This window comes from Stegodyphus dumicola, chromosome 8 (genome assembly GCF_044657685.1).
Source record: "Stegodyphus dumicola isolate Sdum_Otavi_A_Nest chromosome 8, ASM4465768v1".
Taxonomy (NCBI): domain Eukaryota; kingdom Metazoa; phylum Arthropoda; class Arachnida; order Araneae; family Eresidae; genus Stegodyphus; species Stegodyphus dumicola.
In genome coordinates this window covers 186500895-186515311 of record NC_140775.1, presented here as the reverse complement: position 1 = coordinate 186515311, position 14417 = coordinate 186500895, and positions in this window count along the sequence as shown.

The window sequence follows — 14417 nt, the reverse complement described above, 5'->3', positions numbered from 1 at the left end:
CTATTGCATATTGTATATTGGCTTGTGGTTTAGTAATGTATAAAGAAGGAGGCATGCAAGCGATGATTTTTCAGATAGTGATTATGAAGAGGTGAAAAAAAAATCAAATCCAACGAGAGAGTGTACTCTGTGCTCCCGTGAAGGAGATTCCAGTGGTAAGCCAGTAAGAAAAGAGACCAGATACCAGTGTAGAATGTGAGGTATCACTCTGTGTTGTCCCTTGTTTCAAAAACTATAATACAAAGATTAATATTTCACTTTTTTCCGTTTGCCCGAGATAACTCGGGATAGTAAATTAATATTAAAAATAAATGCTTTTACACCTTCAAAAAATTAAAAATTAAACTTGAAACCTACATACTTTGATTTGTTTCGTTTTGTTGTATTTAATAATAAAATTAAAAAAAATGTGATAATTTTTTCAATTTTTTTCAAAAAAATTTGTAAGGGAAACGGTTAATAAAACATTTGTATTTCGTTTCTACATTTCAAAGTAACAAACCTTATCCGACTGACTTGTTACCTCGAAAGGAATTATTCAGAATTTAGTGATTAACCCTTTATTGCATACAAATAGTCAAGAGAAGTTAAAAGAAAATGTTTGTATATTTTCTACTTAAAATAACCTTACTAATAATATAAAATATAATTTTATTCAAATTTCGTTTTAAATAATTGCTACAGTTTGTTCACTACAGTGGACAGCATGCATATACGTACATGCATACAAATCTCTTCCCAACGATTTACAGTCATTGCATTTGAAATCATTTCCTGCCTTGTTTGCAGTGATCATTACCATCTTCTAAATGGTAAATCTACAACTCATATGTACATACAGATCCTCCAAAATAACGTCACTTCGTCGATTGTGATTGAATTCATTTTGCTAAGATTTTGTAACCTGAACCTATTGAATTCAAATGTCAAATGTTTTAGAAATTCCTTGCCAAACATAAACATTTCCCGTGGTGTTTTGCTTTGATAATCAATATATTTGTGTTTCAATTCACTCTTTTCGGTAGATCTTTATCTACCCACTCCACAATTTTCTCAAACTGACATTTAAAATGAAATGTCTAAAATTACTAACAATGAATAAAAATGGCAGTATAAGAAAATATAAGCAATATTATATAATGTTTGCTATGAGAAACTATACTAACGTGGAAACAGAAGTAGCAGCCATTTTCCAAATACCAATGCTTTACTTAGTGATGCTATACAGCCATCTATGATCGACAATTGAAAGTTCTAATAATATAGAATAGATAAACACTGACTAGAATGAATAAACACTGGACTGAAATCTGTTAAGGAATTTACAGAAGAATAAACAAATTTAAAGTTTTGTCTACTAGAGTGGAAATGATCCAACAAAGGGTTAAGTATCGACCCACTTTTGACGTGACAACATTGAAGGTACTGCCCATGATTTTCAGAAACAATTCACATTTAAAAAAGTCAGATTTACTTTATCTCTTGCTTGGTAAGAGCTTTGGTTTTAGCATACTTTGTGTCTTATGTACATATTCGGAAATGACGAGTCGTCTGACGAAATTCTCTTGGTTCTAAAACACGTTCGGCGACATCCTAGATTTAGCTACATGTTCGGAGAAGGTCAGGTTGAAGAGGAGAAGCAGGTTTAGGTGAATTGTTATTAGTTTTCCTTTACAATTTTCAAGATGATGATGAAATAATCTGACATGTACTGGTAAAGGAGAGAAAGTGATGATGAAGAAAAGAGGTGGGATGGAGACGAAGACGACGTTTACAGCAAGAAAGTGACGTTGGAGGAAGCTGATAGAGGTCTACACATTCATACAATTTACCGAGAAAAATTCATTTATGTCAGTACATAGCGTTATGGAATTTTATTGTCTGCACCGCCAATTTTTAAAACAGGCACACATTTGAAGTTACGTGACATCGTTCTAAGAAATCGGTAATTTTCGTGAGATAATAGAATCTATTAGTTTTTCGAAGCAAGAATTACTGACAACGAGTGGCCACTTCATCGGGATTCACAAATTAACCCCCAGTCGCAGCCAGTTACATCCTTTAAGCCTTTAGTTACATCCCGAGAGCTGACGATAATGAGGGAGAAAGTTTCTTACACACTTCCCCAATTAAAGGGCTACTACGGTGGAGGCGATCCAGTCACCACATCTTGGTGGTAACGAATAATCATCTATTTAAATTTTAATTCTTGCTCATTTTGTAGAAGAATTAAGTATCTAGCGGAGGAAGAAATATGAAAAATGAATAGTCTCCTCACCGGGATTCGAGTTCCAGATTCTCCGTGTTTCGAATTACACCAGTAAGGCACGCAAGGAGAAAGATGGAGAGAGAAAGTACCTTAGAATATAAGTAGTTATTTTAAAATACCGTTCAGTTTTCCTTTCTGAAATGCAGTATCATGTACATGTATTTTTATTTAAAATAATCTGTACAGTTATCATTTACCAATCATGGCTAACAGGTGAAGAAAACACAACTAACGTCTTTAGACTCCGGAGATTGGAGACCACTGGAGATTATCACTTCTATTTTTTGGTGCTGTAGGACTTCCAGATTTGTTATATGGAACCCTTAAACTCCATGTTACTCTTCTAGGCATTTTGCAAGTCAAAATCAAAATTTGAATGAATTTTTAAATATCAGGTGAACCGCGAAATCAAACATCTGTACTAACGAATCTGATAATTTTTTTTTTTCACTTTTATCGCTATCGCTGTCTAAACTAACACGAAACAAATTTTATCTTATGAGTGCAATTATAATAAAATAATAATCTCTTCTACGGTGAAATGCATGTAATATTGAAATAGTTCCAAAACTTATCTAATATTGTCTTTTCTAACAGATGCTAGAAATCTACAAATGAATAAATTCTAGTATTATGGGTACCTTGAATCGAAACATTTCAAAGAAAATATATGCATAATAAGGGAATAGAATTATAATTCGTGTTGCACTAATTTTCAGAGCAGACGAGAGCAAAACTACCTTGGGAAAAGTCTTGACAAAATACAGTATGGAATACAATAGTGGATGAAATTTTTGCAAGAAGATTGGTTTTTGTTACCTTTATATCTGAATGTTTTATCATTTGAATACATATTTGGGTATAATAATGCTTTATTTGGATTTCAAACTAAATTTTAGAACCTGCTTTCAGTTAGATTTGTCTAGTCGAATTCCGTTTCTTGCAACGTGTTTGCGATTGCTTAGAATTTTAAAATGAATTCTGCTCTTTGCGAGCACTGAATTCGCATCTCTCTGCAGGAATTTCTATCTCGCTCTCGTTTAGAAATTCGAGATAAATTAACCTGGTAGTAAGTGCTCTTTCATTAGTGACACAGGAATCATATGTATAAAAAATGAACAGCCGCAACAAATTAGGCTTAGTTCTTTTGAAGCGCCATTTTTGCAAATATAATTGCTTCGCGGTTCTTATCTCCGTGGTCTTTTCCTCTAATTAACACGACTAATTATACCTCAGAACATTTATGCCTTTTGCCTTTTGATCACGTTTGTCTAATGAGGCCAGTGTATAGCTGTTTTGAAGTGCTTCAAAAGGAATATTCAAGTGGAAAAAGGTTTTTTTCATTTTACCGCTGTGGAATTCTTGTTCGTAATGTTCTTTGGTCAGATAAGTTTATTTTATTTCTATGTTTAGCGAAAGAAAATTAAGTTGGAAATATTCCTCAAGGCAGTAAAGAAAGAAAGTTAAAATTACACGTGTTAGCCACAAATAAGGTAAAAAAATGTTATAATTAGATTTTTTTAAAAGTAGTTTGCATTGGTGTTTAATAAAATGGCAACAATGGTGAAATTGAATAACTAATGAATAGGCTATTTCATAACGTAAGAAAATCAAATCATAATTTCCTTAACGGCACATGCCTTGCAATTATCTTGCTATAATCACCTTATTAAAAATTAATTAATTGCACATGTGAAAATAAGAATTGGGCTGGAAGAATGCAATAATAATCATTATGTTGGGTCTAAAGGTCTTCTATACAAATATAGAATCGTCAAAAATAAATCATGCATATCATTTACTTTTTCATTGCCTAGATTAAAGCTTATAAGATATTTCTCCCGCCTTCTTAGCATGCCTCAATTTTCATCTCTCCTGCTTCGAAATAACCAGATGTTTCTACAAGCATATTGAATAATTCTTTATTTTAGAGGCTTCAAATCATATTTGCCGATTTTATATTTAAGCCAAAACCTCAGCTATAATTTCGCCATGCTCGTGAAGCGCGAGTGTAAAAATAAAAAACAACATGATATATATATATGTAATAATAAAATTCCATAGTCAAGAATACACTTAAAATTCTAACTGTATGTTCTTTTCAATTTTTAATGGCGACGGTCTCTTATTTGAAAGTACGTGGAATTAAATCCACAGCCCCGTAGTCAAGTTATTTTCCCCGCCTTTTCTACACGTACAGTTATAGAATGATCTGGAAATATTTAAATCGAACTGGATTGGCTGACGTCATTTCTTGGAAGCTCCGCCTTTCCAGAGGCTATATAAAAGGACTCGCAAAGGAGTATCGGAGGCTTTTCCTTAAATATAACGATGCAGTAAACTTCATACAAAAAGTTATTAGTAATTCTTTTTTATTTACTCCGGAAATATGATTTTGTAACTGCTATTTCTCCTGACCAATAATAAATGGATCCTTGTTTGTTAAACTTATCGTCTGATAATTTGAGCTACGACTACATTTATGATTCTTCACCATTTTTTATTCCTGACAAAAGCTAGTACATCACACATATATATATAATAACAATAATACTCACAAGTTGTTTCTAAATATGTTTTTAAAAGAATCCTTATCCCTGTAATTCTTGTTTTATTACATGTAATTGTTCCAGTCAACTGCAGCGTTTTCACACGTATTAATTTGTTTGTTGCACCATTTCATTGACATCAAGGCCTCTGCCCAAGAATACGTAAATCTAATAACAGTGACGAACGATATTCTGAAGGATTTAAACCGATTTCCAACAAGAAGGCACTAATTATTTTTGAAGTTTTTAATACTGCAACTCAAGTGATTTCGTCATTAACATAAAGTTTCATGTTGGTTCTTTTTCGTATACTGATTTGTCCGACAAAAGACCTCTTTATTAAATTATTATATAGCATCCAAATCCCTACTTCCTAAATTAAAGTCTGTTAAGGCCCTGTTAACGAAAGAAAAAAAAATCTGATGTTCACACCACATGACTTTCTTGTACAGCCTACCAAGTTATACAGATTTTTTGCTTCTTATTACATTTATCAAATTCGTTTAAATTTACTTCCTAGAATTTCATTAGATATATCTTTCTAATTTAATGATTCCAATTCTCACTTCACCGCAAAGCAAAAATACACACAAACTCAAAAAATCTCCATTAAAAATTGAAAAATATAAAACAGAAAGTACAAATAAAAAACAATTTTTACAATTGAAAATAGAATTTCAATGCGAAAACTGGCAATTCGGCCAGCGGGCTTAAAGGCATATTTTTGGTGCACCAAGCTGAAAGTTCCACTCGGCAAAAAGACGGTGAAGGTGCAGAAATTGACTTAATTCACTATTTTGCTAAGTTTCAAATGTAAACAAATAGCTGCTTGCTTAAGCTCAGTCGCATTTAAAAAACTTTAAAATTATTAATTTAAAAGTCAAACAAAAATCAGCGAAATATTTTTCAAATTTTCACAGGACTAGTTTCAATGGTTTTACCGAGCCATCATCCTTACCTGCAAAAGCTCAAATGAACGAGATAAGATATAATAATTAGATAAAATAAGATAAAAAAGCCTGGACAGGAGATAAGCTACTGGCGCCATCTGTTGATGAAACGAGAGCTAAAACATAATTTCTTTAATGGGTGAAGGCAAAGATGGTTTGGAATTAGGATCGTTAACTAGAACAGAAAGATTTGTTTTGAATGTGAAATGCCTCTAGAAAATCCAATTCACCAATGGAGGATGTTTTTTGAATAATTTTGGCAGCAGAAAAATTGCAAGTGTGATTTTCAGACCAACAATACTGGGCAACAGAAGACTTCTGTGTTTCCTTTTATCTAACATATGCCTCATGTTCCTTAACGCGAAATTTTAAGACTCTCTTAGTTTGGCCAATGTAAATTAAACCACACTGGCAAGGAATCTAGTAAATACCCCAGGAATTCATATTCGGAATGGGGTCCTTGAGTCGGATTTTTATTGATAGGAGAATAAACTACCCAAAAATTAAATTTCTGCAAAATACGTGCAACTTTATAGCTAATTGATGGAAAGAAGGGAATGACAACATAATTTTTATAATTTCCTAAAACAAAAGTGTGTCTTTTGGTGTGATTTTGGTGAATCATAGATTGTTAGAAAGATGAATTTTCTTAGCGCTTGCGTAAAAAAATATGCAATACGTTTATCGCCATTCGTGTTTTCCAAACGATATAATCTGTCTCTTAATCAAAAAGGTATGAAAATGTGTGTTTAAATACCGTATTTTACGAACTTAAACGCACTTTTTTCTCCAAAAAATTGCCTCCAAAATTCAGTTTAGTCTTATACTGGAAATTCATGTAAAATTATCCAGTGTTTAATTTAAAATTCCCACCAGTCTTAAAATGGTCATATATTAGATGCCGCGAGAAACTTATCTGTATCTGGCAACACTGAATTCAAGTGGCAGCAACTGGCAACACTGTCTCCTTTCCGCCCCGCCGTCACAAACCCAGAACATGGTATAGTCTAAGATGCATCATTGCAGTCTACAATGAACTTGAATTGAAAGTGACTTGGGTTGTGGGTAACAATAAAATATAATCCTGTTATTAGCAAGTTTCGCAGTGGAAAAAATAAAAAAAATTTCAAGGATTTTAAAGACACGTTAGGTTTTATAAACTAAGAATTTTTTTTAGTCTGGCTTTGCAATCTAATAATAAAAAATCTGATGTGTACACCACATGACTTCCTTGTACAGAATATTGAATTATACGCAGTTTTTCTTGCATTTCATTTAAACTTATTGGATGGAATTAAATCTACTTCGCCGACAGCGCATAAACCACAGTAGAATAAATGCATTCTTTAAAATTCACTCTATTTGTTTACCATAGCGACACTCTGGCGCTAGGTTCATTTAAAAGTATTATATTTCATTTATATTATAACTCAGAATGCACAAATCATTTAAAGAATTATCTAATCTTTGCCACATGCTGTATTCAAATACCATAATAAATCTAGTACGATGTATGAAAGAAATTAAGCAAACAAAAGAAAAAGAAAACAGTTTTTCACAGACTATTGAGTATTTCTTATTCAATTAATTCAATTCGCACTTCGCGACAAGGCAAAAATACAGAAAAACTCAAAATATCTGTATTAAAAATTACGAAATAAATCTTAAACACTTATTTCCTCGAAAAAATTCCAGAAAGGATCAAGCATGATTTAATTCGCAATAATAAATGAAGGCGTTATCTTTGTTGTAGCTAAGCTAAGTTTCTTCAGATTGGCAACAAACCCAGTCTGCTGTTTGAAATGTAACCAAGCAATGGCCGACATCAAAAAAATTATTAGGCTTAGCGGCACTTAAACAGCTTTGAAATTGTTGATAATTGCTAAACTATTGCATACAGATTCATTAAAACCGGAAGATAAGAACAACATAATTCAATCATTTTTAAAGCAAAAAATGTACAATTTACAAACATATAAGATTAAAGAAACTGAGATCACTGAGCCGGGTAGCAGATTGGGTATATATATAAATATATTCATGTACGTTTGGTGCGGCCGATTGCAGGAGGAAAAGAGTCTTTTATTCTGTTCTTACGTACAGATATCACGCAAAAACATCGTTAAATTGCATTCGATAGAGGTCAAAATAGATATTTTCGTTGAAATATGCTGCTTGAAACTTTTCGCGATTATAATACTTCCTTTTTACTTCATACAAATTAATTCAAGTTATAGGTAAAAATGATATTTTTACAAAAATTGCTTAAATTGTGTGTCTTATATTCCGTAAAATACGCTATTTACTTTAAATAGCCTGAGCCGAAATGTTTTAAATAAACATCTTTAAAATAGAAAAAAAGTGAGCAGGTGAAGATAAATAAATAATGCATATAAAAGTTTTACATGTCTATTCCAGAGCATGCATATTTTAGAATTGTTTTTGTCCAGAAATTCTAATTTAAATTAAAATTTTTTTTAACTGCTTTAATTGTACTTGGTGCTTTACGTTTTTCTATATCTTTAAATTTTTGATAAAGAAATTTTGATTTTTTTTTTGTATTTTTCCCTTGTCGCGAAGTGAGAACTGAATTGATTGAATGAAAAATATATCTCTGGTGGAATTTGAGGAAATACGTTTTTATAAAATGCAGGAAAAAATGCGTATAATTTAATATTCCACGCAAGGAAGTCATGTGGTGTCAACATCACATATTTTAATGAGCTGACTGTTTAACATGCAGAGACCTAAAAAGACAAAAAGGAATAAATACGATTCCCCTAGCTTTAAACAACTGGAATTTATTTTTACAAAAGCTCCGCTTAGAGAATTTTAGAAGGGCGTTTTTTTATAACAAATGTGTTCTGACTCTCGGCTGAAATGATGGGAAACTCCGAGCAACTAATATTTTCTCAACGACAAATCTTCATTTCTGCGGATTTTCAACCAACGGAATCTTTCCCAGCTTACAAGAATCAAGTTATGACATTAACGAAAGCAAAGCACTGGAAATAATCCGATTTCGTCTCTTCCACTCTATCTGGAGAGAATTATTTCTCGTGATCGGCATCAGGAACAATGCAGCTAAACTCCAGACGGCCCAGAAGTACGCTTTTTTAGCTTCTGCGCATCCTGAATTCGCTGCTGGTGAATCGTAGCTAAAGGAATTAGTACCGGCATCTCGTAAAGCAAAACGGATTACGTTACGGTGAAATTGCATTTCGAGTAGGGTAACATTAGACATCATTTGAGTGGTTGGGTGATTGCACGGCAGTTGGAAATAAAGCTGCGCTTTATGCAAATTGAATTTCCAGTTGACAGAAAAACTTTCGATCTTTCAACTCAGACGTTACTCAGAGAATGAAAAGAGAATTTACAATTGAATTGCATGTAAACCCTTTAGCGATTTAAGGGACCAAATCTACGGCAATGGTATTTATCCTTTTTGAAGCCAAATAGTAGTATTTTGAAATGCAGTTTAATTTGTCGAAATGGTAACAAAGAATTATTTTCCACGTCCTGTTTTAACTTGAATATTTTTGGCTTTTACTGGGCTTTTTATTTATTTTCTACATTTCTTTTATTAAAATAAAACATAGAAAATCGCACAGTGATATTTTGTAAAAGTAATCTGTTTCACGATACATTTAAGAATTTCTACTTTATACAGTTTATCTACAAAGTTTTATAATTTACTCTTTCGCATCGAGAGACGACCAGATCTGTTTTTATCAAACATCGAAAACGCCCGTGTTTACGAATTTGTCTTGGAATGGTTTCCCTTTTCCCCCTGCCTAGTAGCTACAGCATTAACAATAACCTACTTAAGTGAAATGACTGCTTCTCTCTTGGGGGTTTTCCAGCGGTTTCATCTATTGTGTGCAGTTTCACCTTAAGGCCGGATTGCACCTGCGAACGTCACTAGCTTTCCGTATGTCTCCTTTAGTTGCTTTAAAAGAATGAGTGACATGTCTTTTAACAACTCGCGAAACCAATGAGAAATACACTAACGTGGAGGGGGAAAGCAATAGGTAGAAAATAAACGAGACGTTGGGGCGGTTTGCCGTTGCCTGAATGAACGGGCGTTACGGGCGACTTCGATGTGAAAGAGTTAAATTAGTGCAAAATAGACAGTTGAAGAAAACAACAAAATCACGGGAAAGGGATTAGAAACTCTAACTGCCATACTGAAGGACAGGGTTTCGAATCCCAGAGAAGTTATAAGGTATTTCTCCTGTCTTTGTAGTGTGCCTTGGTGGTGTGGTGGTCGGTAAGCTGGGCGCATATTACAGAGATCCGCGTTTTGTTTCCCGGCGTTGCATATTTTTCACCTCTCCTACTTCCGAAATAAACCCAATGACTCCCCAAGTGGCGCTCAAACTAAAAGGGTGGTGGATAATGATTCTTTTCACCCAGTATTTGGGGATTGAGTCCCCTGATACCCCAGTCGCCCTTTAAAAGGGGGAGTATATAAAGTTTAAAATAATATAATACAACCGTCAAGATTTCATGTTATCCCAGCTCTCAAGAAACATTATTTCATTCAAATCACGCACAAATCACCAAGGTAAATAAACATTCGAATCGGGTTTCAAACTTCCAAGTGTATTCAAGTCTAATACGTATTCAACTGGCGCTGCTAGATCCGAGAACAAGAAGTATACATCATGAAAGATTTACGCCTTCTTTGGTGATTAAAATATATTTCCACATAAAATTTCTTACAGGCTGGACCCGGCTGAACAGTAGTTCAGACCAATCAAGATTATCAGTGATACTAGAACATTTTCAAGAATAATTATGCATTTCAGTACAAATTCAAGTTTTTGTAATCAAGAAAATGTCACATAAACATCAAGAACATATAAAGCTTACCATATGTTTCAAGAATATCAAGTAAAATTTCATTCATCAAGGATTATCGTCATAACATTCCTGTTCGAGCATCAGGAATTTAAATCAAGAATTTATATAACCCAAGATAGTATTAAACAAATAACATTTCAATAATCCAACTAAAATACTAGAAATATTACAAGAAACCCGTCATTTCTTTCCGAATTAAATTAAATTTTAAATACACTTATGCATTTCTAAAACCTTAGAATCTCCTAATCTATACAATGCAAATATTAATATTACATTTTCAGTAAGAACTACACTATCACACAATATTAATACTCTTAGCACTCTAACTCTAGATGGAGGTAATGGTGCTATGGTTTGTAGCATCTGTCTGGAGTTATAACGTTGACACAGTACACAGTTTCTTATAAAATGTTTCACATTTTGGCTGGATAAATCCAGTATTTTTCACGAAGGAAGATGAGAGTACCAGCTACACCTGTATGAAGAACTTGTTCATGTGCATGACGTACCAGAAGATCTGTAAAATGAGTTTTTGAAGGAATAATTATAGGATGCTGTTAAGGAAACCTTAAAGTTGATTTTTGTAGTCTTCCTCCTACTGACAAAACTCCTTCCTCACTTAAAAAGTGATTCAGTTAATAAATGTTTGAATTTTTTGAAATCAACTGTCCAGACATTAAACTATTAATTTCATTTAGACAAATGTTCATATTGAATTTCTTGTATCAAATATAATTCTGCGGCAAAGAGTTCTTCTGCAATCAAGGGTCCTGTTTTCTAGTCAGTTTTATTTTTGAGATTTTGAATAAATCTAGATATCCATGCAGTCACTCTTACAGCTCTAATTAATTTACTATATTTTCAAGATTCAACAGAGGATTAGATTTTTCTGCAATAGACGGTAGTATTGGGGTATCATTTATACACTTTTTCCGCTCTAAATAAGCATCAGAAAACTCGGTTTTTCGCAATAAATTTATTAGACCAAGTACTCAATGAGTCAACTGACCAGTCTGGTCCAGAGTGCCATAATTTTGAAGACGACAAATATTCAGCTTAATATCCTCGAGATAAAATGATTAGACTTTCTATTACAATGTCTCCAGTTATTTGGGCAAGTTAATGATTGTATTTCAGATACTAGATATTTTACAAACTTTTTCCAACGTTCAGGAGCACTATGAATCCAGTAAACCACTATCATACTGTCAGTTTACAGATAGATATTTTCTTCATGAAATAAAAACAGCTCTTTTAAATTTTTAGCTAGTCCAGCCGATGTTAATGCTCCTAACAACTCTAGCTTTGGAAGTGTGTGTTTTTGTTTTATTGGTGCAATTCTAGATTTTGCCATAATGAATGTTATCTGCCCTTCTTCAACCGATATAAAATATGCGACTGCACCGTACGCTTTAATAGATGCATCACAGAACAAATGCAGTTAAGTATCTTTATTTTGATTGACAAATGCAGTTCAGTATCTTTATTTTGATTAACAAATGCAGTTCAGTATCTTTATTTTGCCGGGGAAATATTCTCGAGAAATTTCAAATTTCTTTAATTTTTGGATTCACCGCTCCACTTGAACAACAACTGCTTACATTCAGTTGGAACTTCGTCGTCAAATTCTAAACTTAACTGCATACATTCAGTTGGAACTTCGTCGTCAAATTCTAAACCCAACTGCCAAAGGTTTTGCATTATAAATTTTGCACGTAACACAAATGGCGCCAGGAAACCTATAAAAGGGATGTTTCTGGAAAATTCGGTTTCGAAATTGAGAAAACCTTTTTGCTGTCCTTCTAAATTTCTTATCTCAAACCCTGAACCTTGTCTATATTAAGACGATGCGCTTGGCTGTGAGTTCAGTTATTACAGGCTTGCGATTGTTTTGCATTCTTCAATTTTTTTTCGCCTTACATAGTTTTTAAGATAAATCTCTATAAACTTGTAGTACGTAACAATGCGTAAATAAAGATAATATAATTATTTATATTATTTCATCTTTCATTTGCAGAATAAAAAAGAAATGAAAATAAATATATAGAGAGTAAGTAGAATTTACAAATCTCTGAATAAAGCGATAAAATTACAGTTATTTTCTAAACATATGATAAGATAGAGATTAGGTTAGAAGGGGAATAATTTTTAACCTTTGAGTTAAGGGGACTTATACACCTTAAAACCCATAAGATGTTCGAATAGGTGACTGTTGCAAGAATTGGGAAAAGCAATTACTATCAACTTTTTACGGCTGACTACATAATATAGCTGCTTTCTGAAATAGTAATCAGAGAGTTTATGTTGCCACAAATATTTTTATAATTTAATCCGCTTTGTGACAACATTTTTCGTCATTTTTCCAACTCGCGCATAGTTTAAAACATTCTGTTTTATAATTTAATTCCATATTTAATATATAGCTTTTATAACATTTGAAAACTACTATGAACCTAAAATTCTAAAAATTTCATGTTAAATTTTTATTTTATTTTGAGTTGAGTTTATAAAATGTATTTTATTTAAAAAAATTTTAATGTTTTCGTCCATAAAATTGTTCATTATTAAAATATTCATCAGATTGTTGGTTCAGTTAGAAAATAGTGCCCATATAAAGAATTCCATAAAATTTCAAGTATGTACCATTAGCCATTTTTAAAATATCATGCGCTCAAAGTGGAAACACAGCGAAATATTTTGTCACAAAGAGGATTAAATTACAAAAATATTTGTGGCAACGCAAACTTTCTGGTTACTAGTTTCCAATGCAGCTATATTGTGTAGTGAGCTGTAAAAAGTTGGACGTAATTGCTTTTAAAATAAATAAAATATCCCAATTCTTGCAACAGTCACATATTCGAAGATCATGAGGGGTTTAAGGTGTATGAGTCCCCTTAACAAACAAATAATAAAATTAAAAAAAAAGTTTTGTGAATTGAATTCTACGAAACCAGAACTCCCAAAATTATTTTAAACTTAACCACTTTTAACTGAACATTAGTGCAAAATAATCATTTATCTAAATAAATTCTGCTAAACATATCTGTTCTTTATTTATTACTTCTTCAATAGAATTTATTTTCGTGTTTTTTGCAGACGGTATGTAATTTAATTTGTTAAACATGAAAATGGTTTTGACATCCGAATAAAAATGGCGCTGGATATCGTTCCTGCAGTTTTTAAATTTGCTTTATTTATGATGAGATCTTTTTCACTATGTTGAGCAAATAAATTGTAATTTGAAAAGAATTTAATTTTGAATCGTTTTAAAATTTTCAAGCAAATAATAGCAGACTTTTTTATGCTGAAAACACGAGGCAGAAATTTTCATCTATATGAATAAATTTGTTTCTGTATCTACCTGATTTCGAAATGCTTGTCACAGTAAATTATTAAAAACTCCTTATTCAAGTGCAATTCAAGAAATATCCGTGCCAATTTAGTTTTTCTTAAAATTGTCTGTCATGTAATTTCATAATACGTTTTGTGGAATTTTCTGCCTTTCTTTAAAACGTTATTACTTAATCAAGAATTTTCAGAATTATTACTTTCTCTAAAAATGCAATATATCTATTTTGAAATAATTATTTATGAAATGTGTACATTCTTTCCAAGGAGCATATAATTCATAAATAATGTTTAATTGCTAAACCAGGAAATAAAACTTTTGACTCTTCAAATTAATACGGAAGACGTCATGATTTATAATTAACTAGCAGCTTCGCTGCCAGCCTTCGTCAGGCTTTTAAATGTACCGGCAAAATGGCTGAAAGGAACACC